This window comes from Papio anubis, chromosome 5 (assembly GCF_008728515.1).
Source record: "Papio anubis isolate 15944 chromosome 5, Panubis1.0, whole genome shotgun sequence".
NCBI classification, from domain to species: domain Eukaryota; kingdom Metazoa; phylum Chordata; class Mammalia; order Primates; family Cercopithecidae; genus Papio; species Papio anubis.
In genome coordinates, this window is record NC_044980.1 from 66,696,362 (window position 1) to 66,720,868 (window position 24,507).

Consider the following 24,507-nt stretch of genomic DNA (forward strand, 5'->3'; position numbering starts at 1 on the left):
AAGTCTGGTTTTTATATTTCCCTCAGTATTTTTTTTAACTGTGTAATTTCTGGACTCAGAAACACTCACTTCACTCATATAAGTAGTGTGTGAACATATTATTTTATGACTATATCCTGATAATAGTCAGTAACTTCTCTGTGTGTCTTTTTGAGGGGAAGATTTCGTGATAATTGTGTCAGCTAAAAGTACGAAATAAGAATTCAAACGAAAAGTGCTGGGACATAAACAGAAGTGGGAGTTGGCACTGGGGGACAGGAATGCCCAATGAGATTTGCAGTTAGATGTGCCGTCTAGGCCCAGGAAGATGCCATTCTGAGAACAACTCCTCGGGTTAACAGGGAAGTGAACAGATTGTTTCCTCACACAGAAAATGGCAGATGGGCTCATCTCTCCTCCTTCCTTCTGATTTCAAACAAAACTTCCTTTGTTGGAAGGGAACTGTGTTGGTGTGGGGCGGACCTGGGCAGGTGAGCCTGAATGTGTGAGGAAACCAGGGTTTAGAACAAAATTTCAAGGAATTGAAACGGTTTTGTTTTGTTTTGTTTTGTTTTGAGACAGAGTCTTGCTCTGTTGCCAGGCTGGAGTGCAATGGTGGGATCTTGGCTCACTGCAACCTCTGCCTCCCAGGTTCAAGCGATTCCCCTGCCTCAGCCTCCCAAGTAGCTGGGATTACAGGCATGCACCACGACGCCTGGCTAATTTTTTTGTATTTTAGTAGAGATAGGATTTCACCATGTTGGCCAAGATGGTCTTGATCTCCTGACCTCGTGATCCAAATGACTCAGCCTCCCAAAGTGTTGGGATTACAGGTGTGAGCCACCATACCTGGTCAGAATTGGAACAAATTTAATCAGAATCCTCAATTGATGAGAATAGATTCTTCTACTTCCTACACTTCATTACCCAGCCAAGTTCCTACTCACTCACCCTCACTCCCTTCAACACACCACACATACTTCTCTGGAGGAAGACAGAGTCATGAACCAAATTGATTCCAGAATAGTAGAAAAGTTGCCCCTTGGGTTGTCCAGTGATCTCTAGTACTCTCTCTAGGTTGTGATTTTCAGGCCATAAAATGTGCCTGTAGACAGTAGGGTTTGGCCCAGCCATGATTAAAGGTAAAAAAAAAAAAAAAAAAAAAAAAGGCTGGTCTGAGGCTAAATTGTAGAGTACTCCCAAATCTTACTGTTGTTTTTTCTGTGTGTGCCTTCCTATTCCTTACTCATTCCACCCTCCTTCCCTACCTCAAAACAGACAAATCCACAAGCCTAATCATGATAGAAGCCTTGTAGCTGACCAACCTCCTCATGTAGCTGTTTTGAACATAGAGTTACTAGATTGTGACCAGATTTGGGGAAAAACTAATACACATTGCCCAAGAAGAGAAGAGATTTAAATGAACCAAATAAAAACAAAAACAAGTTTTTCTAGTTATTAAAAAAAATGCTGATTAGAGTAAAATGAAAAGCACAGGAAAGTGTTAAGAAAATGTCATAATCTCACCCCCTATGGATAATGTTATTATATTAAAATACTGATATATTTTATGAATTTTAAGGTGTAATTTTTTTTTCTCATTTTAACATCTCTAAAATTGAGATGCTCTTACATTCGCTGTGCTTCCTGGCAGATGTCATTGCCTACACGTGTGTTACCTTGGTCACAGGGTTTCATTTCATTTCAGTTTATATACCTTGCTGGTACTACATAAGTTAATTGCTTTCAAAATGACTTCACCATGATCTAGCATTATAAGGCAAAGTTACTATGTAACTAGAAAGACATGGAATTTTTTTTTTCTTTTATAAGGCAAAGTTACTATGTAACTAGAAAGACATGGAATTTTTTTTTTTTCTTTTTTTTGGGATGGAGTCTCACTCTCATTGGCAACGTCTGCCTCCCAGATTCAAGCAATTCTCCTGCCTCAGCCTCCCGAATAGCTGGGACTACAGGTGCGTGCCATCACGCCTGGCTAATTTTTGTATTTTCAGTAGAGACAGGGTTTCAGCATGTTGGCCAGGATGGTCTCGATCTCTTGACCTCGTGATCCACCCGCCTCAGCCTCCCAAAGTGCTGGGATTACAGGGGTGAGCCACCACGCCCGGCCAAGACATGGAAATAACAGCATGTTACATGATAAAAATCTATGTATAGATTAATTTAGAAAAGATCTTTTGATAAATATAAAATTCTAGGTAATTAAAAATTATATCCTAATTGACAATTTTTCTTTTCTAGTAGAATATTAAATGTATGTTATAAATAATGATATCTTAGATAAAATATATGAAATATATTTAACGTAACTCTTACTACATATGGTAGAGTGTATACCTTTTTTTAATTTAATTTAACATTTTTGGTCAATATTATTGCAAACTGACTTAAGCCAATCTAGCCACCTGGCCTCATCCAGTAAGAGGTCAGTAGAGATATGCTATAATGAAAACAAGTCTTAAACCAAAATCTACCAAATGAGTAGTGTTGTGCAGACACAGCAGACTCAAAACTCTCCTACAATTTGTTTCTGTATTTTGGGGAAGAAACTGCTCTCTGCCCTTCTGTCTTCAGAGGTTTGATAAATATTCACTTCTAGTTTCTCTTAGTTTACTATATTTTGGTTCATAAACCCTTAATATTTTTTCTTATTTATATATATTTATTGTAAGATGTTAGAAAGAGACACAGCAAAAAGAAAAAATTAAAACCTCATATTTAATCCCATGATGAATGATAAGCTCTGTTGACATTTTGATACAGATTTTTCCAGAGTTTTATCTGTATCTGTGTTGAATTTTAGCAAGGGTTCTTTTGACATTTATTTAGTTGATACTGTGTTTTCTCATTTGATTGTGATTTATTGCATCTCTTAATTTTGGAGACTTTAATGTATGTACTTCTAGTAATCCTACTTAGTTATTTTGACTATTTCTTTTGGAAAAACAAATTAAAATAACTCTGGCAAGTGTATAATAAAGATACCCTCTCCACTGGAAATTGTGAAGAGTCCATTACATATTGGGAGGCTGTATTAAAATTATAGAATAACACTATGCATAATTGTATGTTAATGCCCTAGAAAAATCTAATTACAATAGACTTTAAAAAATATATAAATTAATAAGATTTACCTCGAGGACAATTAGATTACATAAGTGGAACAATAATCAGGAAGGAAAAGAATTGATTGAAATTATTCCCCAATTTCTACCCACCTCTCGAAAAAGGGCACCTCATTCAGATGGGTCTTACAGATGATTTTTTATTTCTTTGCTTATAACCTGTTTTGATGGAATTCTTATAACATTTTTATGGCTAAAATGCTTCTTTGTCTCTATTTGTCGGGTCACTATAGAGAATCTTTCCTGAAGATGATAGACATCTTTATACCTATAGAAAATCTACAGATGTAAATATTTTCTTAAATTCCCCATGCATTTTGCTTGGATTGACGAAGAACACTTTCGATTTTTCTTTTTAAAGATTGTTTCTTCCACTATTGTTTTCCCCTTCTAGATAGAACAACTAATATCCAAAGATTGGATTTTTTTTTTTTTCTTTTTGGGGAGAAAGGAGGGTTGCATTCTGGAAGAATTTTTTTTGAGACGGAGTCTTGCTCTGTCTCCAGGCTGGAGTGCAGTGGCACGATCTTGGCTCACTGCAACCTCAGCCTCTCGGGTTCAGGTGATTCTCCTGCCTCAGCCTCCTGAGTAGCTGGAACTACAGGGGCCCACCACCACTCCTGGCTAATTTTTTTGTATTTTTAGTAGAGACAGGGTTTCACCATGTTAGCCAGGATGACCTCAATCTCTTGACCTTGTGATCCACCCATGTCGGCCTCCCAAACTGCTGGGATTACAGGCATGAGCCACCGCGCCCAGCCAAGAATGTTTTTATCTTTGTTTTCCACTTAAGTTTTCAGTAGCATCAAGTTGTTTTTTTGTGCTTGCCAGCACAATTTTTGATTCCAGCACTTTTAGTTTTTATGTAGCATTGTCAAATCTTGGCCATTTTATGCGCACATAGTTTTATAGAGATAATCTTTTACATTTTATTATGAGCACACGGAAGAATTATTATTTTTTTCTATACCTTTCAGGAATCTGTTTCAGAAGGAGGTGCAGTCTTTGGCTCTGTCTCTTGTGCTGGAGAATTTTTTTTGGCTCATTTCTGTTTGCTCGTTTTTAAGAAGGAGATTCTCTTCTTCTGGGAGATACAGTAATATTCCTGAACTCAGCCACAGATTCAGTGAAAATTTTATTTTATTTATTTATTTTTTAAAATTTATTTTGAGATGGGGCCTCACTGTTGTGCAGGCTGGAGTGCACTGGCACGATCTTAGCTCACTGCACCCTCGACCACCTGGGCCCTGGCAAGCCTCCTGCCTTAGCCTCCCCAGTAGCTGGGACTACAGGCATATGCCACCATGGCCAGCTTTAGTCTAATTTTTAAAAGAATCCGTGGCAGTTCTCTGAGTTGCAGTTGCAGAAAAAGAGAAACACTGTACTAAGATCAGAGAAGAAGCAGGAGTTGGCAAGACTGGCAGCCAAGAGCTTTATAATATCACTTCGTGGAACTTAGGGATATATATGAGCATTGCAAATCCAATTTTTAGTCTCTAAGCAGCTTCCTGCATTCGTGCTTGAAAGGAAACTGAAGGAGCAGCACTGGAAGGCTAGCCTGTTTATTCCAAGGAGAAAAAAAAAGAAAGCAAAATGAACCAAAACAAACAAACAAACAAACAAAAACAAATGAAATACAGAGGCCGGCAGTCTGGTTTGAAGTCTATGCTTAGTTTTTAGACTGAATGGTACAATAGTATTAGGAGGTTTATTTTAAGCTAGAAAAAGAGTTGTGGTGGTGAAGCTAATGAGAAGTGCAAAAACCTGGAAAACTGTAAATTAGAATCAATGGAATCAACCTAAGGTGTCTATTTTTCTGGCTTAAAATTCTTCAGTTGACACCACTTGGGAGCTTGAAAGTTCTGTACTGGAAATTATAAAGATATTTCTATTTTGTTTTTATTTTTAAATTTCACATTGCCATGAGAAAGTAGATAATTTTACTTTTAGATTATTGCTCTTAGTCTTCTTTTTCCCAGCTTACATGTAAAAAGAGATAGGAAACGATGCAAGGACAGCTTACCAGGAGAGATTTTGCTTACTGGGCATTTAATTAAATTCTGAGAGAGGAAGAGATTTTGCATTTACAAGCCAATTTGTATTTTTGCTAATGAGTGCTTTTTTGATTACTTTTTATATTGAGTTTTCTCTAAATTTGTAAATCAAGGAGAGTTATAAAACAAATACGCGTTCTACTTATTTATCCAAGAGTTCCTTTTTAAAAATATTAATTATATTTTATTTTTGTATAAAGTATAATTGGCTGGGTGTGGTGGCATACACCTGTAATTTCAGCACTTTGAGAGGCTGCTTAGTCCTCCCAAGATCAGCCTGGTAACAGGCTATCTCTGTCTTTACAAAAAAAAAAAAAAAAATTACCCAGGTGTGGTGGCTCAAGCCTATAGTCCCAACTACTTGGGAGGCTGAGGTGGGAGGATCACTTAAGCCAAAGAGTTCAAGGCAGCACTGAGCTATAATCATACCATTGCACTCCAGCCTGGGTGACAGAGCAATACCCTATCTCAACAGAAACAAAACCTGTTTGTAAAGTATAATTAATGCTAGTCTTTCCGAAATATCGGTTTAGTGCCGTGAATAAAACAGAAAAGTCTTGCTTGAGAAACTGTTGGTTCCAAAGATTTTTCCATTTTTCCTCAATTAAAATGGCTTTATTTAAAATGATTAAATAACACTTACTTATTATAAAGACTATAATAGTAAGTAAAATTATTAAAAAGAAAGTGAAGATCATTTGAAGTTCTACCTTTTTTTTTTGGGACAAGTTCTCGCTGTGTCACCCAGGTTGGGGAGTGTAGTGGGATCTTGGCTTACTGCAGCCTCCACCTCCCAGGTTCAAGCAATCCTCCTGCCTCAGCCCCCAGAGTAGCTGGGACTAGAGGCATGTGCCACCACATCTGGCTAATTTTTGTATTTTTTGTAGAGATGAGGTCTTGCCATGTTGCCCAGGCTGGTCTCAAACTTCTGGGCTCAAGTAATCCACCCACCTTGTACTCCTAAAGTGCTGGAATTACAGGCATGAGCCACTGCACCTGGCGAAATTCTTCTTTTGAGAGAACTTTATTAGTATTTTGGTATACACTAAAATTTGTTTGGCAAATGTATATATACACACACACACATGCACACACACATGATATTTCATAAGGAATTATATGGAAATGCTGTTTTTCTTATAATGGACAGGACCCCATTTCCCCTCACCCCCGTTTTATACTTCCCCTTCCTGTACTCTGAGCTAACTCTTAGAGTCACTGCCTGCAGTGGTTCTCAGCGGCATCAGCATCCCTAGGAACTTGCCAGAAATGCAAATTCTCAGACCTCATGCTGGACCTACTGAATCAGACACTCTGTGGATGGGGCTCAGCAATCTGTGTTTTAATAAAACCTTCAAGTGATTCTGCTGTGTGCTGAAGTTTGAGAACCAAGGACTTAGTGCAAACATTTTCATGTTTTTCTGTTTTCATATATACATATACAAGCTTTAGTAGAACGATCATATTAGGTGGACTTCTGTATCTTTTCCAACTCAGTGATACTTTGTAGAAACTCCTATAAGCCATCAAACGTAGCTCAAACTTACTGTAATTAATGAATAGGTATGGGCCAAGCTCATTCCTTATTGATGGCCATTCACTTTGTTTCAGTTTTTGGCAGTCAGGAACAATTATTCACCAGACATCCTGTGCATATGTCCTTGTACACTGATACTTTCATCTCTGTGGGATAGATTCCTAAGAGTAGAATTGCTGGATGAAGGGCATACATATTTTAAATTTTAGTGGATTACTTTGCAAATGAGATCTAATAGTTGACATTTTATTAAGCAACTTTCAGAAATATTTAATGTCTTTAATAACTGATAATTATGTAACTGGGGATTATGTTCTCATTTTCATTGTGCAAAGAAAGGAGGGATGTTAAATTTTGTATGTTGATTAAGTTGTTGAAGGGTTAGAAGGAAGAAATCTCCTTGCTTGCTTTAATCCTCCCTTTTTTGCCATGGTCCCTTCATTTCTCCCATTTCTCAAATTCTGACTAATATGAGCATCTAATCCATGGAGATTTTTTAACATCTGCAGAGGGTGCATGTGTGAGACTGTGTGTGTGGGCTCTTGCTCTCTTCCACCCTTCTGACGTGCTGTGCAGACGCGTTAATCATAGCAACTGACTGAGAAGAGTGTGATCACTTTTTTCTCCGGAGGCTGCAAATTGTATAACCATTTGGGCAGTGGAGTTTTTGCTTCAGTAGCTTGTTTCCAGCTGGATCTAAGATGCTTCGCTATTCCCTTAGCATTTTATGTTTATATTATTCTTTTATTCTGGGTCACTGTCTCCTGCTGTGTTTGGTCCCAAGAATGTTGGTTGCTGCTGGGCTCATCGTGTGTGTTGAAGGTGTAATCTGATGTCTAGAGGTAGTGGGGTGAAACTCTCTCCTATTCAGCCTTTTCTAATTTCTGGATGTTGGTATAGCTTCCTTGAATATTTGGTGGAGCATACTCCCCTTGGTCCCAGCCTTCTGGAGGGAGGGCCGGAGCACAGGGTCCAAGTTGTCTGGATGGACTCTTCCCCAGCCCAGGGAAGCAGCTTCCTATTGAGGTGGTAAGTGACTTGGTGGCTTTGTTATGGGTCACCCAGCAGGGGCCTTCTTCCGGAACCCTGCAGATTCCCTGTGGCTTTTGGTTCCTGTGGAGGGAAATCCTGTCCTCTCGACACTGCCCTTCTCTCTTGGTGGCTCTGCATCCCCCAGTGGGCTACCTATGACTGGCCTCATGCCCATCAACTCAAAATATTAGTCTGTGAGGGCATCTTGGGGACCGTTGCCTGGGCACCCTCACTTTGCTGATGAGGAGATTAGTCTCCAAGAGAGAAACTGACTGGCTCGACTAAGTTAACTCAGCTGGTTTGACACTCTGGATTTTAAAATGCTCTATTAGAAGTCATAAGAATAATTTTTTTGCTCAGAAAGTTTGTTAGTGGCAGATCCCACAATAAGTCTGGGGTTTTCCCACCCTCACTGGTGACGACCTCCCCCACTGCTCTGCCACATCTCCATTTCCTCATTGACCAAGTACTCAAGGGCACCATTTTATCCTTTCCTGCCCTGCAGCTGCCTTCGAGCTTTCTGACATGAAGAATGGTGCTCCTTCCTGGACCTTAAATTAAAGGGTCTGTCTTTGATTTCACGAGAGGATGCTGCTGATAACTATGTCTAGGCAAGCCCTGACCTTCTAAAGCTCATTTGCTCACAAGAAGCCAGACCTATTAATTGATGGTCATTTGCTCCATTCAGTTCCTCCCAGCTCAAAATAATAGAAATTTTCATTAGCTCAGGTGTCAGAGGGTGGTAGGTAAGGGTGTCTTTTAAAGTAGGTTAATACAGCTAAGTCTGGCTTAAACAATGGAATCAGGCAGGGCTTTTGCCTGAATTCAACTTCTAGATCACGTGTTTACTTTGTACACATTTTTTAAAGCAAATTATATCAACTTTACTTGTGTCTTGACTTAAAACACAGGAGCATGTGCATCTCAGAGAATTGCCACCTGCTGGGGTGTTTCTGCCATCGTCGGTTAATCTATGCTCCCTGAAGTTGGTTCTCTTTGGTGGTTTTTGTTTTCTACCAACTGAACTTGACCTTTTCCTACCCTCTCTGAATGGCCCTGCTTTTATCTCTTTGCCATTTCTCCTGTTTTCCTTCTGAGGGGGCAAACAAATTCCAAAGCAGCATGTTCTAGCCATAGAGCAAAGAGGACCGTGGTAACTGTTTTACCCAGCCTGGCCAGCTGCCACGAGATGTCAATTCCTGGGAAGTCTGAAGCTCCTTAGCTGCTGCAGGAGATTGCTTGGTAGTTCTGGCAGGAGCAGAGAGGGGAAAAAGCCACTTCTGAGACTTTAGTAAAACCTTTGACTTAGAAACATTTTACAAATCCTCCATTAGCTTCATCCCATTTCACGTTTTGAAAGAAACAGTTGCCTCTTCTCTCAATACAGTGCCACTTTATGGTGCCCCCTCCTACTGTCACAACTGAGATGATGAGCTTCTGGGGAAAGGCCCAAAGGCGAATATACAACTACAGAAGACCACAGGAAGAGTCAGTCTAGCACCCAGCTTTGAAGAAATTTCTTGGTGGGTGTGGGTTTCAGGTCCGCGGGTAAATAAGTGCCAGGTGTTCTTAAAGTCTGATGCTGCCTCACTTCCTGTATTTCAGTGACAGCTCCCACAATTTGGGTGATGTGCAGCCTGTATTTTTAATAAAGAACTTGAAGTAGCCGATATTTTTGTTCTATTTGAGTTTTTAAAATGTTTTACCATCTAAGCAAGGATTTTAGGCATAATGGAAATGGGTCAGAGTTTTCTCTGGGAGAAGCCTCAGTAAAAGACATAACATGTGATCCAGGTAAAATGTTTTATTTCCGTATTCTAGAAAGGCAGCCCTTACAGAAGATGTGATTTAGCTATACTACCTTCTCAACAGTTCCTCCCCCTTACACCTGAGGAGGGTGTGTATGTTTTAAATAAGTGTCTCTAGCTCTTGCCTACTTTACCTCTCCATATCTTGATGCTGTTACTTTTATCGAAATGGATCTTATGCAGGTCACTAAGTTTGCTCTTGCTTAATCTAAGGTGTTTATTTTCTCGAGTCCCCATTTAGTGCCATGCACTGTAAGAGCAGAGAGTGAGAAACAAGGTCCCACATCCCTGCTCTCCCAGAACGCACTTGGGAGTGGGAGACAGAAAATAAGTAGGTAAACAAATAAATAAGAATTTCAGATGGCGATATGAGTTAGGACAATACAAGGCTATGACATGGCAGAGAATGGTGTGTGTGTGTCATTAGTCTCTCTGGGCTCTCCTGGAGAGCAGTCTAGTAGAGGGATCAGATAGCACAAAAGCCCTGGAGTGGAAATGAACTTTTTGTATTTGAAGGCCAACAAAAGGCCAACATGGCCCTTGTATTTGTGAGGGAGGGGAGAGGAGAGGAGACAGGTCAGAGGGGTGGGAGGGGCCAGGTCATTACCATAGGCTGGGGGGCAGTTGCATGATTTATGTTTAAAAAGTGTACTTTTGGTGTTCGTGAACTCTGCTGGTTCTTTTTCAAGTTATCTCTTTGTCTATTGCGCTTTCTTCTCCTCTGTTGTGTGGGTGTTCCCCAGGGCCCTCTTCTTTCCCCTCTTTTTCTTGCAAGCTCATCTATTCTTGTTATTTAGACCATCACTCCTCCTGGAAGACTCCCACGTGCAGGCCCTTTGGTCTTGACCTCTGCCCAGGTCTCATCTTCCATTTCCAGCTGGCCTGTTTGCTATTATCACTCAATTAGCCAGAATTTGACTTTAAGTTCAGACTGTTCTATTTTTTAAAAGTTTTCCAAGTTTTCCTCTAAGCAGCTCCTCTTTCCAACTTCCTGATTTCTGTTACCATCCCACCACTCTCCCAGGTGTCCTGCTTTAAGCTGAGTTTTTGTAATTCCTCCATCCTTTGTCCTCTGTCTTGATCAGTCATCAAGACCTGCTGATGGCCATGGCTGTCCCCTCTCTCTCCTCAGCCATTGTTGTAATTCACCTTTGGATAATTGCCCCGGCCTCTTCAGAGTTGCCATTTTCTCAGAATTGGTGAAGACTTTATCATGCCTTTCTAGTATTATTTCTCTGCATTCATGTCTCAACTCACAACCATATCATTTATCTGTTCTAATCTGACAAGTCCTCTCTCTACCTAGTGGACTTTCCTCATTCTCTTATTTCTAGGACATCGCCCAAGCTGTTTTCGTTCCATATCCAGGAATGCCCCTAAGGTAGGAATGGGATGCAATATTGTATGTTGGTTATGACCTTGGACAGCTATGCATCTGGCTGTGCATCATCTCCTGAACGTAGATTGTTACCCTTCATTGCACTGCAATACCTAGTGCAGTGCCCAGTGCACTATAGGCTTTCAGTGAACGTTTGTGGATTGAGTTTCTAGAGAATCATTGAGGGGAGGCAAGCTTGCTCTCTGACCCTTTATAGGAGCATTCCAGGCAATGGCTGTGGTCATTAGGGGGAGGGTCCCATCGACAAAATGGTTGATAATTAAAGATGATTTGGGGTCACATGTAGGATTGCAGAAACCTTTTACACCATAAGCTCCAGCCATACCCTTCTGCTCTCATTTCTTCGTGAATGCCATGCTTCTTCCTGGCCAGGACCTTTGTATGTGCTGTTGTCTTCACCTGGCCTACTCTTGCTTCCTTCCCCTTTGTATAATTAAATTCTTACTCACTTTGCAGATTTCAGCTCAAATGTCACATCCTTAATGTAGTCCTCTGGACATTTTCTATTTTGAGAGAGTATTGTTGTTATTGTTTTGTTTAGCGTCCTTTCTATTGTAAGCACCAATACAGCAGAGACTCAAACATTCAATTACAATTTGTAATTTATTTTTATAAATGAATATTCATTTTCAATCTAATTTTGTTTTTATAATTTTATTCCTTTTCTGAAAGGGAATCCTTCCAATGGCATAATCTTCTAGTGGACTATTGTTTTCGTCCACTGATTTTCCAACACTAGTTTAGTGCTTGGCATGTATTACATAATAAATATTTGTTGAATTAATACACAGTTCTAATTTAGTGCCATTCAATAAACGGTGGTTGAGGCTCCTCCTGGAGCACTCTTTAATTCTGTTGTTTGCTTATTTCTGTACTGTGAGTTTTCCCAGCAGGTATGTGACCATCTCTATTTTGGGACTGGGACTGTCATTTGAGTTTTTGTATTCCAGCTGCACGAAGAGATAGAGAGATGGTCCAGCAGGAGGGGGCTGTCGTCATAATCTTCAGTAAATGTGGATGTTTGGGGAACATGTCTCAGAGTTTGAAACTTAAGATTTTTAAGGTACTATATGGCATATGTAAACATTGTGCAATAAAAAAATTAAGGAAGTCTTTTCCAGGTAGACAATTCCTGGCGGCTGAGAACTAGAACTTAACAGGAAGTTGCGTTAAAACTGTAGGGAATGAAAAGCTTACTTTATCAGACAGGAAGTTCCTGAAGAATCTCCTAACTCAGAAAAGATTATCTGTGAACGATGTCACATGAACTCTTTTTTTACCCCCTTCGTTAGCATTCTTTATTAGTATCTCCCAGCACTTATAGTTACTATAATCTGCATCTTTGAACAACCATTATGTTAGTCTGTTTTCCATTACTTATAACAGAATACCTGGAACTGGCTAATTTATAAGAAACAAAATTTATATCTTAGAGAACTAGAAGCTGGTAAGTCCAAAGTTGAGGGGGCATGTGTATGAGACTGGTAGGGACTCTCTGAAGAGTCCCGAGATGGCAGAGGGCATCGCATCTGAGGGGCTGAGTGTGCCCACACGATAGCTCGGGTCTCTCTCCCTCTTCTTATAGAGCCACCAGTCCCCCTCCCATGATAACCCATTAATCCATGAATAGATTGACCCATTCATGAGGTCTCTGCCCTCATGATCCAGTCACCTCTTAAAGGCCCTATCTCTCAATACAACCACATTGGGGATTAAATGTCAACGTGAGTTTCTGGAGGGGACTTTCAAACCATAGCAACCACGAAGTTACTACCTTACTTGATCAGAACATCTCATGGTGCCCTACAAAATGTTTTCACACATTAGCTCTTTCATTAGAACCACACATCGTTTGGCAGTGGAGATGAACTTGGTGATGTTAAGTGACTTGCCCCACGTGCGTTTGTGCATGCATTAATTCACATGGCAGATTTTAAGTTTCAAATACGAAGTGAAATACAGGCAAGGGCAAATGCAGGTTTTGTGAGGCCTGAAGATGATGCCATTGGAAAGATTCCCTTTCAGAAAAGGAATACAATTATTAAAACAACATTAGATTTAAAGGGAATATTCATTTACAACAATAAATTACAAATTTTAAAAAGCTGGCAAATTCTACAAACGTCACATTTCCAATTCAGATTTCTCTTATCCAGATCCTGAAAATGCCCTCAGACATTCCAGTGCCACCCACCAGGAAGGGGAGTGTGTCTGAGGGGAAATTGAATGGAAAGAGAAAGCCAACTTAACAAATTGTAGTTAAAATACCCCACCCCTTCTATTCTGCATAGAATATTTTTAAGTTTTCTGTAACATCATCCACCAAGAACACTTTGGATAAACACCAGATTACAAGCAAATCTTGTGATATTCTATGTTGTTATTGTTGTTTTCTTCGGATGGAAATCTGGTGACCACCCCTGTTTTGTACAAGTCAAATTCGATCCATTTTGAAATGTCTCTTGCTTTGCAGATTAGAAGGAAATGGCTGTATGACCATGTTGCTAAGGTCTTCCCTAAATGTTGAAAGAGGTCTTTGGGAGCCTTGAAGCTTCATTAGTGTGGTATGGAAAATCGGCCTCTGGTTTCTGGGGTTTTTTCCAAAGATGGAGGAAACTGGCTGCCCTGACCTTGAGAATTCACTACTGGGGAGGCAATGGCATCATTACAGAAAGTGATTATGTGTGATAATTGTGATAAATGGTTGGATAAAAACATGCTGAGAATGCTCCTGAAGCCACAGGAGTGGCGAATGGACTGCAGAGCCTGTGTAGGAGCTGGGTTCACAATAGAGACTGGAATTAGCCGGGTCACAGGCAGGTGAAGAGTGGTCCAAGGAGAGGGCATGGCCTGAGAGAGGGCGCCTGCACTGGTTGGCAGCAGCTGACTGGAGGGGAGGGTTGCTGTGAGCCTGGGAGAGGAGGCTGGAGCCATCACACCTCTGGTGAGGGCAATGCTTGCATTGGAACCCACGTCTTCAGCCTCTACCCGCATCACCACATTATATGATGGTCCTTGTGTTCTCCATCTACTTATACTTAATTTTGCAAACCCTTTTCTTCTGAGTGTAGAGAAGAACATCAAGCTTTGCTTACAGATGGTAGAATTATTGGGGGGCAGAAGAGGCTGCCCTAGTTTCTCCCCTAGAGCTGTGTGTGTGTGGCGGGGTGGGGAGTGCAATTTCTGAATAACCATGAAGTTATGGTCATGAAAGGTGGCCCTGATGTGGGAATCTTTTGAAGTGCATGGCTAGCAAGGTTCCATGTTTCCCCAGGGACTTGTCTTCAGCCCTTCCTTCTTTTGTGCAGATCAATAGTAAGGGGAATCGAGAGAGAGGGGGAGGGAGAGAGAGAGAGAGAGAGAGAAAGAAAGGTGGGGGGAGGGGAGAGAGAGGAGAGAGAGGAGAGAGAGATTGATTTAGGGGAAAGCTCTAAACAATTTAGTAAGAGTTGCAGGTATCCACCATGTCAAAGACTTACGGTTGCCTTTTATAAAGTTGCCAAAGACTTTTGTGCCACCTTGGAATTAGAAATGACCAGGCTGTGGAGTAGCATATACAGGAGGACTCTCTTTATGGGCAATCTGGGTGTGGAACGTGCTGAGCAGCAGGTGTGCTGATGGGAGGGAATTTGAAAATCTAGGTTACTGGAACAATACATTAAAGCATCTGATATAACTATCATTTAGAATATGGTTGTGGTTATTGAAAGTGACTGTGTAGGAAGAGGAAACATAGCTTCTTGTATCCCTTTGGGAACAGACAACCATGAAACTACAGAAAAAATAAAGTGATTATTGAAGTATTCATTTTCAGCAGATTATCTAATAAAGTTGCATCATTAAAGCATTTATCTATTTAAATGTACTTGACCACTCATAAATTAGATTTAAAAAATTTGTGAGCCTCACCTGCCAACCTGACCATACTGCTTTCAAAAGTCTATTCTCATCAGCAGAATCTATTTTGATCACTTTTAGCCAATGAAAAATGTAAGCTTTTAGGAGAGAATGTTTCCTGGGACTCACCCACTCCCATTCAGTGTTCCAATATGTAAAGAAAGTTACATATACAATACTGCGATCAATCACAATGTCCATCTTTAGACGGTTAAATCAATTATCTGATCTTTGAAAAGAATGATGGAAGTCTGAATGTGCTGAAGTGGAAAGGTATCTAGGAAATGTGGTGGTTTTTTAAAAACACAAGTTATAGGAGAATATGGGAACCCATGTGTGTGTGTTTTTAAATCAAAGACACTTATGTATTGACAGAACACTTCTAGAATGATACCCGAACTCCTGGAGTGGGGTGGGGAATGCCTTCTACATACACACTCTTTTACTGTTTGAATTTTTTACTATGAGCCCAAATTGTATGATCAGTTTTTAAATAAAGAAGAAAAAAAATTAAAAAAATCTGTGAGTCTAGCAGGAATCACAGATTTTTTCCATTTAAGGTCAAGGAGAGAGGAGAAGGTGGGGATAGGTTGGTCAGTGGGTACAAAGTTGCAATTATAGAGGAGGAATAAGTTTGGGTGTTCTATTGCACAGGTGTTCTGTTGCACCGTAGGGTGACTATGGTTAACAGTAAAGTATCGTATATTACAAAAGAGCTGGAGGAGAAGCTTTTGAATATTCTTACCACAAAGATATGATAAGTGCAAGAGGTGATTGAATACACCAAGTACCTTGATTGGATCGTTATACAAAATGTACATATCAAAATATCAAAGTGTCCCCTATAAATATGTACAATTACAATGTATTGATTAAAAATTAAATTCATCCCTGAGAGGTCTGAAAAAAATTAAAAAAATAAAGTCACCATAAAATGTTGTGTGAAAGGAATAGTGCATATTTTGGTAAGAAATTGAAAACACCTCCCGTGAGTTGATACAAGAATATCCCAAGGGCTAGTGGAACAAAATGAGTTAAATAACTTTTTCAGTGGGAAGTCCAAGATTAGCTTTCATAATAATGCAGTTCTGTTTTTATTTTGAATTGTGACTTTTATTGTTCTTTATATCTTTACTGAATTCTTCATTAGGAATTTATTAATGAAGGTATTTTAGAAAAGTTACCTATATATAAAATCCTGTTTTAGCAGTAAAGTGTCCTCTTTAATAAAACCCAGTAGAGAATACTTTTGATAAATACACTAAATTGTATGTTTGAAATCAGATTTTTAAATACTAGGTTTGTTTTGAAGTGGGAACACCTGTCATTGTGTTTTTGAATTTTAAAAAGGTATTTATGCATAGATGGCAGAGGATTAAATGTGAAAATAGATGATATTGTATTAAAACCTTTGACTGAACTCAAAAGGGAGTTTTCCCCCAGGCAAAACAGGGGAAAAAAATAAGCCATATAAGATGATACCTGACAAGTTGTCAGTGAGATTTCTATTGGTGACCGCCATTGTGCTCTCAGTGGAAGCTGGGATGATGGGAAGGGGCTATTAGCCATTAAATTGCATGTGGTCGTTAGTTAAAAATGTGGATGCAGGATAATTTTTGAAGCATTTTTGATGGTTCAGAATTGCCAGTATCTTCAGCTTTCATCGATGAGTAGATAAACTATGGTGCATACATATGCCCACTCTCCCCTCCCCCCACCATTCCTAACCCCTGACAACCATTAATCTGTTCTTGATCTCTATAATTTTGTCATTTCAATAATTTATATATATGTGAAGTAATACAGCTTACGATCTTTTGGGACTGCCTTTTTAATCACTCAGCGTAATGCCCTTAAGAAGCAGCCAGTTGTTGCATGTATCGAGGGCTCATTCTATTTTGTTGATGAGTTGTATTCCATGATATGGGTGTCCAGTTTGTTTAACCATTCCATGTTTTTCCAGTTCGTTTATCCATTCCACTTTGTTTAACCATTCCAGGTTGTTTCCAGGTTTTGCCTATTATGAATAAAACTGCTATGGACAATTGTGTATAGGTTTTTGTGTGGACATAATTTTCATAATGTTTCAAACGTGGATGTTCTTGGGATAAACGTCCAGGAGTGTGATTGCTGGGTCGTATAGTAAGTGTATGTTTAGTTTTTAAAGGAACTGACAAACAATTTTCCAGAATGGCTGTATCATTTTTACATTCCTACCAGCATCATACGAGAGAGCCAATTTCTTTGCATCCTTGTGAGTATTTGGCATTGCCACTATTTTTTATTCTAGTTATTCTGATAGGTGTATAGTGATATCTCATTATGGTCTCTGGTATAGATCATTTTTCTTTTTAGAAATTCTGGTAAAATATCGTGACATATAATTTATTTAATCAATTTTTAAGTGTATAATTTTGGTGGCATTGAATACATTCACATTGTTGTGCAGCTGTTAATGAGTATGCATCTGTAGAACTTTTACATCTTCTCCAACTGAAACTCTGTATCCTCTGGGCGATAACTCCTCATCCTTCCTTTTGCCAAAGCCCCCCGCAAATGTCATTCTACTCTGCCTCTGTGAATTTTATTACTCTAGGAACATTGATGTACAAGTATCCGTTTGAGTCCCTGCTTTCAATTTTTTAGGCATACACCTAGAAGTAGAATTGCTGGATCATATGGTGTTAGCTTTTTGGGGAACCACCAAACTTTCCCACAGTGGCTGCACCATTTTACATTTTCACCAACAGTGCCCAAGTGTTCTATTTTCTCCCCATTTTTGCCAACACTTTTTATTTTCTATTCTTTTAAATAATAGCCGTCCTGATGAGTATGAAGTGGTATGGTATAGATTTTGATAAAGATATTTGAAATGATTATGTAGTCCCCTTGGGAGTAGGGATTTCTGATTAGGGTCCTTCTAACCTTTCAAGTTGCAACCAATCTTCATCCCCCCTCAGGGTGAGATTAATGTTGATTTATGCATCACTAAAATTTTAGGCATTCCCTGACATCTGAATGTGTTTGGATCCTGAGTTGAGATAGCAAGAGTTTATATGGCGAATTTAGATAGCAAAGAATATCTGAATCTGTTTGGGTAGGAAAAGTGATAGATCAGATAATAATAGATTAATCTAAAAAGTTACCTGAATCCAATTGGAAAGCCAGAGTTCAGAGAGTGGAAGTTCAGAGAATGGAGGTTATCTCTATTTTAATGTCAGTTGGCAAACAGACAATATGGTAGGGAAAGCTCAGTCAGTTTATGCAACTCTGTGTTCCATGGTTAAACTGATAGCACTGAGTCAAATTGCCTGAATGGTACTGAAGACAATAATAATTTCTATAATACCTTGCAAATCCAAATCTAGATTTTTTTTTTTCAGGGGATTGGGGTTCTCTGATTCTCATTGTATTGATTCTTTACTTTGATTCCTAGAAGGCAAGCTCTTAGGAGGTATGAAAAAATAGGGTAGAATCTGGCTCCTTTTGGGAGTTTCCCGTGGGAACAGGACAGCACTCAGGTAGATCTCAGGCCCTGGCCCTGGCCAGACTCAGGAGTCCCGAGGAAGAGGAGGTCAGGTAGCCCACAGGAATATTTAGCTAAAATAAAAGTCTGTTGTGGTCACCTGCTACCTTCAAGGAGGCCAGGAGGGAAGGTTATAGACTTTGCCTGTTTTCCTCTCTCTCTTTAATTCAATTATTTGAAAGGCTTTAAAAATCTCTACCTATCCTTTCCCAACATTGTGTGTGTGTGTGTGTGTGTGTGTGTGTCTGTTGTGAGTTTTGTTTATATAGAAGTATAAACGTCACTCTTTTTTACCAGTCATCTTGGTTGGTATAGAAGATAATTTGTGGCTAGGTGCAGTGGCTGATGCTTGTAATCTAGCACTTTGGGAGGCTGAGGTGGGCAGATCATAAGGTCAGGAGTTTTGAGACCAGCCTGGCCAATATGGTGAAACACCGTCTCTACTAAAAAATACAAAAATGTGATGTGCACCTGTAGTCCCAGCTATTCAGGAGGATGAGGCAGGAGAACCTCTTGAACCCAGGAGGCGAGGGTTGCAGTGAGCCGAGATTGCGCTGCTGCACTTCAGCCTGGACGACAGAGCGAGACTCCATCTGAAAAAAAAAATTGTAAAAATACAAGTCACTTAATGTGGGTGGGAATATGGGGAGGGAATGGGGAAATGGCATTTAGCACATTTCCTGCTTTGACTAAGACAAGGTGCTGGGAGAGCTGTGCTTCTCCCCAGATAGACTAGTGAATGTTACTATGTTGGCCTCATGATGTTAACAGCCCTGGGGGAATTTACTCATTCACCCAGGGTAGGTCAGTGAATTTTCTAAAATAACTAAAGGACATCATCTACCTGTTAGAAAGTAACTGCTTCAGTCTTATTTTCAGAGGTTGCCACATGGAAAAGACCAAATAGCCTTCTAAGTGCAAACATGACCAGTGCAGAGGCAGGAAGCCTGTCTGTGAACCCACGGAGGATTATTATTACTGTTATTTTTTATTATTTATTTATTTTATTTTATTTTTTGAGACAGGGTCTCGCTCTGTTACCCAGGCTGAAGTGCAGTGGAGCGATCTCGGCTCACTGCAACCTCTGTCTCCTGTATTGAAGCGATTCTCCTGCCTCAGCCTCCTGAGTAGCTGGCATTACAGGTGTGTGCCACCACACCTGGCTAATTTTTGTATTTTTAGTAGAAATGGGGTTTTGTCATGTTGGCCAGGCTGGTCTCAAACTGCTGACCTCAAGTGATCTGCCTGCCTCAGCCTCCCAAACTGCTGGGATTACAGGCATGAGCCACCATGCCCGCCCATTACTATTATATTTTTAAATAAAGGCAGGAAAACATAAAATGTGTGCCCAGAAAGGCCACATTTTGCCTCATGATACAGTTGTTAAACCTCTTTGGTTGGGATTTGTGGTTGGCCGTGACGGCCACCACGGTATCATCACATCTGAGCAGAAGTCCCGTAATAGCCAGGTAACTTTGGCTAACTGGGATGTTATCCTGGTGTGTTGTAATGTCTTGCACTACTATTTGTCAATCTTTAACAGAGGCAGGACCGGAAGGGGACAGGAGGTTCACGTACACAACTTGGAGAGGTCGATGGAACACTTTCATGTGTGTGTTGAAAGATTTAACATTTTGAGAACTGAGGTATTTAGACATTTTAGACCTATGATATTTCTGCTTGTGTCCTGTGATCTCTTTTCTATAGGTGGCAATTTACCTCATGAATTGCTTTGTCTGCATAAAGCATTTAAAACAGAAGTGGAGGTGCTCTTATCTATTGAAAGCCATTGGCACGTGGGGACAGAAGCAACCCAGGGAAGCAACTCAACCACTGAATCAGGCTTAAAAAGCACTTTAAAGATACACACTTGGCTGCCACCTCTTTGAGTTACACTCTTCCTCCTCTGTTCTGGCTCAGTTTCAACCTTCTTTACTCATCCATCGCTCTCACCTTCTCTGTTGATGCCTGCCCACTTTATACCTTCCTCCTACTGTCTTTCTCTTTCCGGCTTTCACTATGTGACATTTGATGTAAGCATCAAGCAGCACCTGGCACATAATATGCACTCAATACATGCTTATTGACTGGACTATTCATACTGTGATTAGCACTGTCCTTCTTGGTTTTTCCATCAATTAAGACCACCTGGTGGCCGTTGTGTGCATGCCTCCGAAAGAAGAGCTGGCCATGTGGATTTGGTTTTTGATTTGATGGGATGGGAAGGGGAGCTGGGGGATAAGGGCAACCTGCTGAAGGAGTCCTCATTTTAGAGTACTTGCTATGGGCTAAGGGAAATCCAGTCTCTGGCTAGAGTTTTCAGAGACTGTGATTTCCTGGACTCTCCTAGGTGTTTGAAGGATATATTTTTATAGACCATGTTATCATCTCAAATGTTGACCTCCAGTGATAGAAATGAACCTGACAGTGAATGAAGTGGCTTACTGGTGGGCAGGTGAGTGCAAACCAGTGACTCCCTGTTTATGGTCTGCTTAGACCCAGGTTTCAGAAGTGCTGAGCATGTGGTGGTGTTCAGCAACTACTGCCTTATTATGCTGGTACACTTAACTGAACTCTGGTGGAATAAACTGTTTACCCAGAAGGGCGGAAGTTCCAGCAGCCATCAAAGCTCTGAGTGGAGCTGAGCCAGGGGAGGGGCTTGCATTTTCACACCCTTGGGCCACACTCCTTCAGGCAGCCTTCTTGGCCAAAGGAACCGAAATAGACTGGACAGGAAGCAGATGAAATCTAGTTTGTTGTTCTTAGCCTCTAAGGTAGACCATTCAAATGAAGCACATTAAAAATAAACCAAGAGACAGGAGAATCGCTTGAACCCGGGAGGCAGAGGTTGCAGTGAGCCGAGATCACGCCACTGCACTCCAGCCTGGGTGACAGAGTAAGACTCCGTCTCAAAGCAAAAACAACAACAACAAACCAAGAAACAAAACTACATTGACGATGATTTTGATTTCTCTGTGTTAAATATCCCATGGAGAAACATACAACATTGTAAAAAAAAAAAAAGAGTCTATTGAAGATCATGGATCACAATTAGTTTGTTTTCTCACTTGAATATGAGCTCTGTGAGAGCAGAAACTTTGCTTCTGGTTTTTCCTGTTGATTTCTGGATACTGTGTCTGGCACAGAGTAGGCATTCAGTAAGTATTTATTGACTGAATGAATGAATGAAGCTTACATAAAACAAAATGATACTTAGTGTTATATTTATAAATCTCAACTTTTAAGGAAGCTCTAGGTCAACTAAGAAAACTGGGAGAAAACATCCCAGTGTGTGCCCTGAGTAAGACCAGAAGTCATTACTTAGGGGAAGTCAAGATGCTGCCAGGGGAGCAAACAACTTCCTCGGTAGGTGCCCTCTCTCCTCCTTCCCCCTTTCTTCTTTCCTCCCTTCCTGCTACGGCCACAGCATCAGCAAATATGATTATCTGAGGATGTGTATGAGTAATGTATGACTTGAGTCCTTAACTTGCAGGGCTGTTCAGTGACTAGGAGTACCCTACCTTCTTCTAGACTAGCAGTCCTGTCCCTGTAAAGCTTGGGCTCTGCAGAGCTGAGAGTGCTAGAATTGGGATCCTGGCCTGGTCACTTGAAATCTGCTGTCTTCTGTTCCATCTGAGTCTGACCTCCCCGCTGACCCCAGGTCCTCCCCTTGGACTGTGTGACTGCCACCTTGCCCCCAGAAGTACAGCATCACATGCTCTACCCTACACAAGCAGCTGGCTAGAGTGGAACTTTAGAATCAGTGTCCCCTAAGTCCTGGCCCTTCCTGGCTGGTCTCATAGCTGCCTATGACCAGAGCAGAGAGGCAAATTCAGAAGTTTGGAGTATTTGGAAGGCACGTTTGTTTTGTGGTGATAGTGATGGTGTCCGTATGTAAAGTGTGGAAGGAGACAGTAGCTGGCAGTAAGTGGATGACTATGGTTTGGCCATCCCAATCTTTGGGATTCATATCTGCCTCTGTCCAGGAAATGGCATTCCTATCTCAGTCCCACATAGGAGAAAGGCTTGATAGAGTTGGCTGGCTGGGGACTGCCAAAGAGCAGGCCTGTAAATGGTCTTTTAGTACTGAATCTGAGCAGAAATTGGGGAATGTCCAGATATGCAGATGTAAATTATTATCATATGTATTCTTGAATATAGCCATATGGTCAATTTAATTTAACTGTCCCTGACTAGTATGCAGAGGCAAGCTCATAGATTTCTATTTTTTTATTTGTAAAGTCATTTTTAACTTATGTGAATTTTTTATTGTCTTGGAAGAATCTCTCTCTATTAACCAAGGAAAATTCATTAGTTCTGTTCTAATTAAGCTAAATACAAACAAAAAACTCAAAATGAACATAGTGCGTATTAATGGCAAAATTTTTTTGTACTTTCTAGTATGAAAAGGTATGTGTATCTCTGGAAAATAGAAGTTGATGAGTAATCCTATCCTCGCTGGTATTACTGATATTTTTGATTCCAGTCTAACACCACAAAGTTCATTCTAGTATTCACTCTTTGCTTATGACTTTTTCTCTGACAGTGAGAAACTCGACTATCATGATCTACAATATATTTACTGTATTTTCAAGCCTAGTATACTTGTAGTTTTATGTTGCTAACCTGTACTTTGTGAGAGAATATAGACCTGTGCCTCTCTTAGAATATAGATTTACCAACTAGATAAAGAGTTTGTGTATGGTTCTTTTTGTCTTATAGTCAAAACACTTAGCCTTACTGTCAAAGTTTTTTTTTTTTTATTTCAACTTTTATTTTAGGTTCAGGGGTTATATATGCAGGTTTGTTACATGGGTATATTGCATGATGCTGAAGTTTGGGACACGATTGATCTCGCTACCCAGACACTGAGTGTAGTAGCCAATAGGTAGTTTTTCAGCCCTTACCTCCTTCCCTGTCTCCCTGCTTAATAGTCCCCAGTGTCTGTTGTTCCCATCTTTGTGTTCATGTGTGTTCCAATATTTAGCTCCCACTTATACTTGGGGACATGCAGTATTTCATTTTCTGTTCCAGCATTACTTTGCTTAGGATATTGACCCTCAGCTGCATCCATGGACATGATTTCATTCTTTTTTATGGCTGTGTAGTATTCCATGGTGTATATGTACTATATTTTCTTTATTCACTCTCCTGTTGATGGACACCTAGGTTGATTTCATTTATTTGCTTTGTGAATAGTGCTCCAATAAACATACAAGTGCATGTATATCTTTTTGGTAGAGCAATTAATTTTCCTTTAATTATATACTTGGCAATAGGATTGCTGGGTCAAATGGTAGTTCTGTTTTAATTTCTTCGGGAAATTTCCCAACTGCTTTCCACAGTGGTTGAACTAATTTACATCCCTATCCACAGTGTATAAGCATTCCCTTCTCTCTGCAGCCTTACCAGCATCAATTATTTTTGGACTTTTTAATAGTAGCCATTCTGACTTGTGTGAGATAGAATCTCATTATCTCTCTAACGATTAATCTCTCTAACGATTAGTGATGTTGAGCTTTTTTTCATGCTTTTTGGCCACTTGTCTGTCTTCTCTTGAGAAGTGTCTGTTAATGTCTTTTGCCCACTTTTGAACGGGGTTATTTGTATTTGGCTTGTTGATCTAAAACAAGGCTATTTAGGTCAACTCCTTTCTTTACAATCCACCTTGGTATGCTTCTGTCATACATGTGTAATACAGTTAGATTCATTGCTACAGTCTGTGTTCCACTCGATTCTCCTATAGTCTTGGTTGATTTTTAAAATTTTACATATAGCAAAATTTACTTGTTGTGTTGTAGAGTTCTGTGGAGTGTGGCAAATGTACAGTGTTGTATCCATCTCCACAGAACCATATAAAACACTTCCATCACCTCTCAAATTTTCTCATGCTGCTCTCTTACAGTCAAACCCCACTCCCATCTCTAATCCCTGGCAACCATTAATCTGTTTTTCCTTCCTATAGTTTTGCCTTTTCTAGAATGTAATATAAATAGAATCCTCTAATACCTTGTGATGGTTACTATGGGACTGAACAAAGGGGGACGAACGCAGAAATGAAGACAGTTTGCTTCTAGTGAGCAAGGGCCCTGAGCTTCTAAAGCCCTTTGTATTTATTGGGTAGAAACA

The 24,507-nt window shown here is 40.1% G+C and overlaps 1 protein-coding gene across 3 annotated transcripts in view; it reads left to right on the forward strand.

Moving 5' to 3' along the window:
- ARHGEF28 (Rho guanine nucleotide exchange factor 28) overlaps nt 1-24,507 on the forward strand; it is a 313,224-nt gene that overhangs the window by 61,928 nt on the left and 226,789 nt on the right. The gene's annotated exons all lie outside the window — the stretch shown is intronic.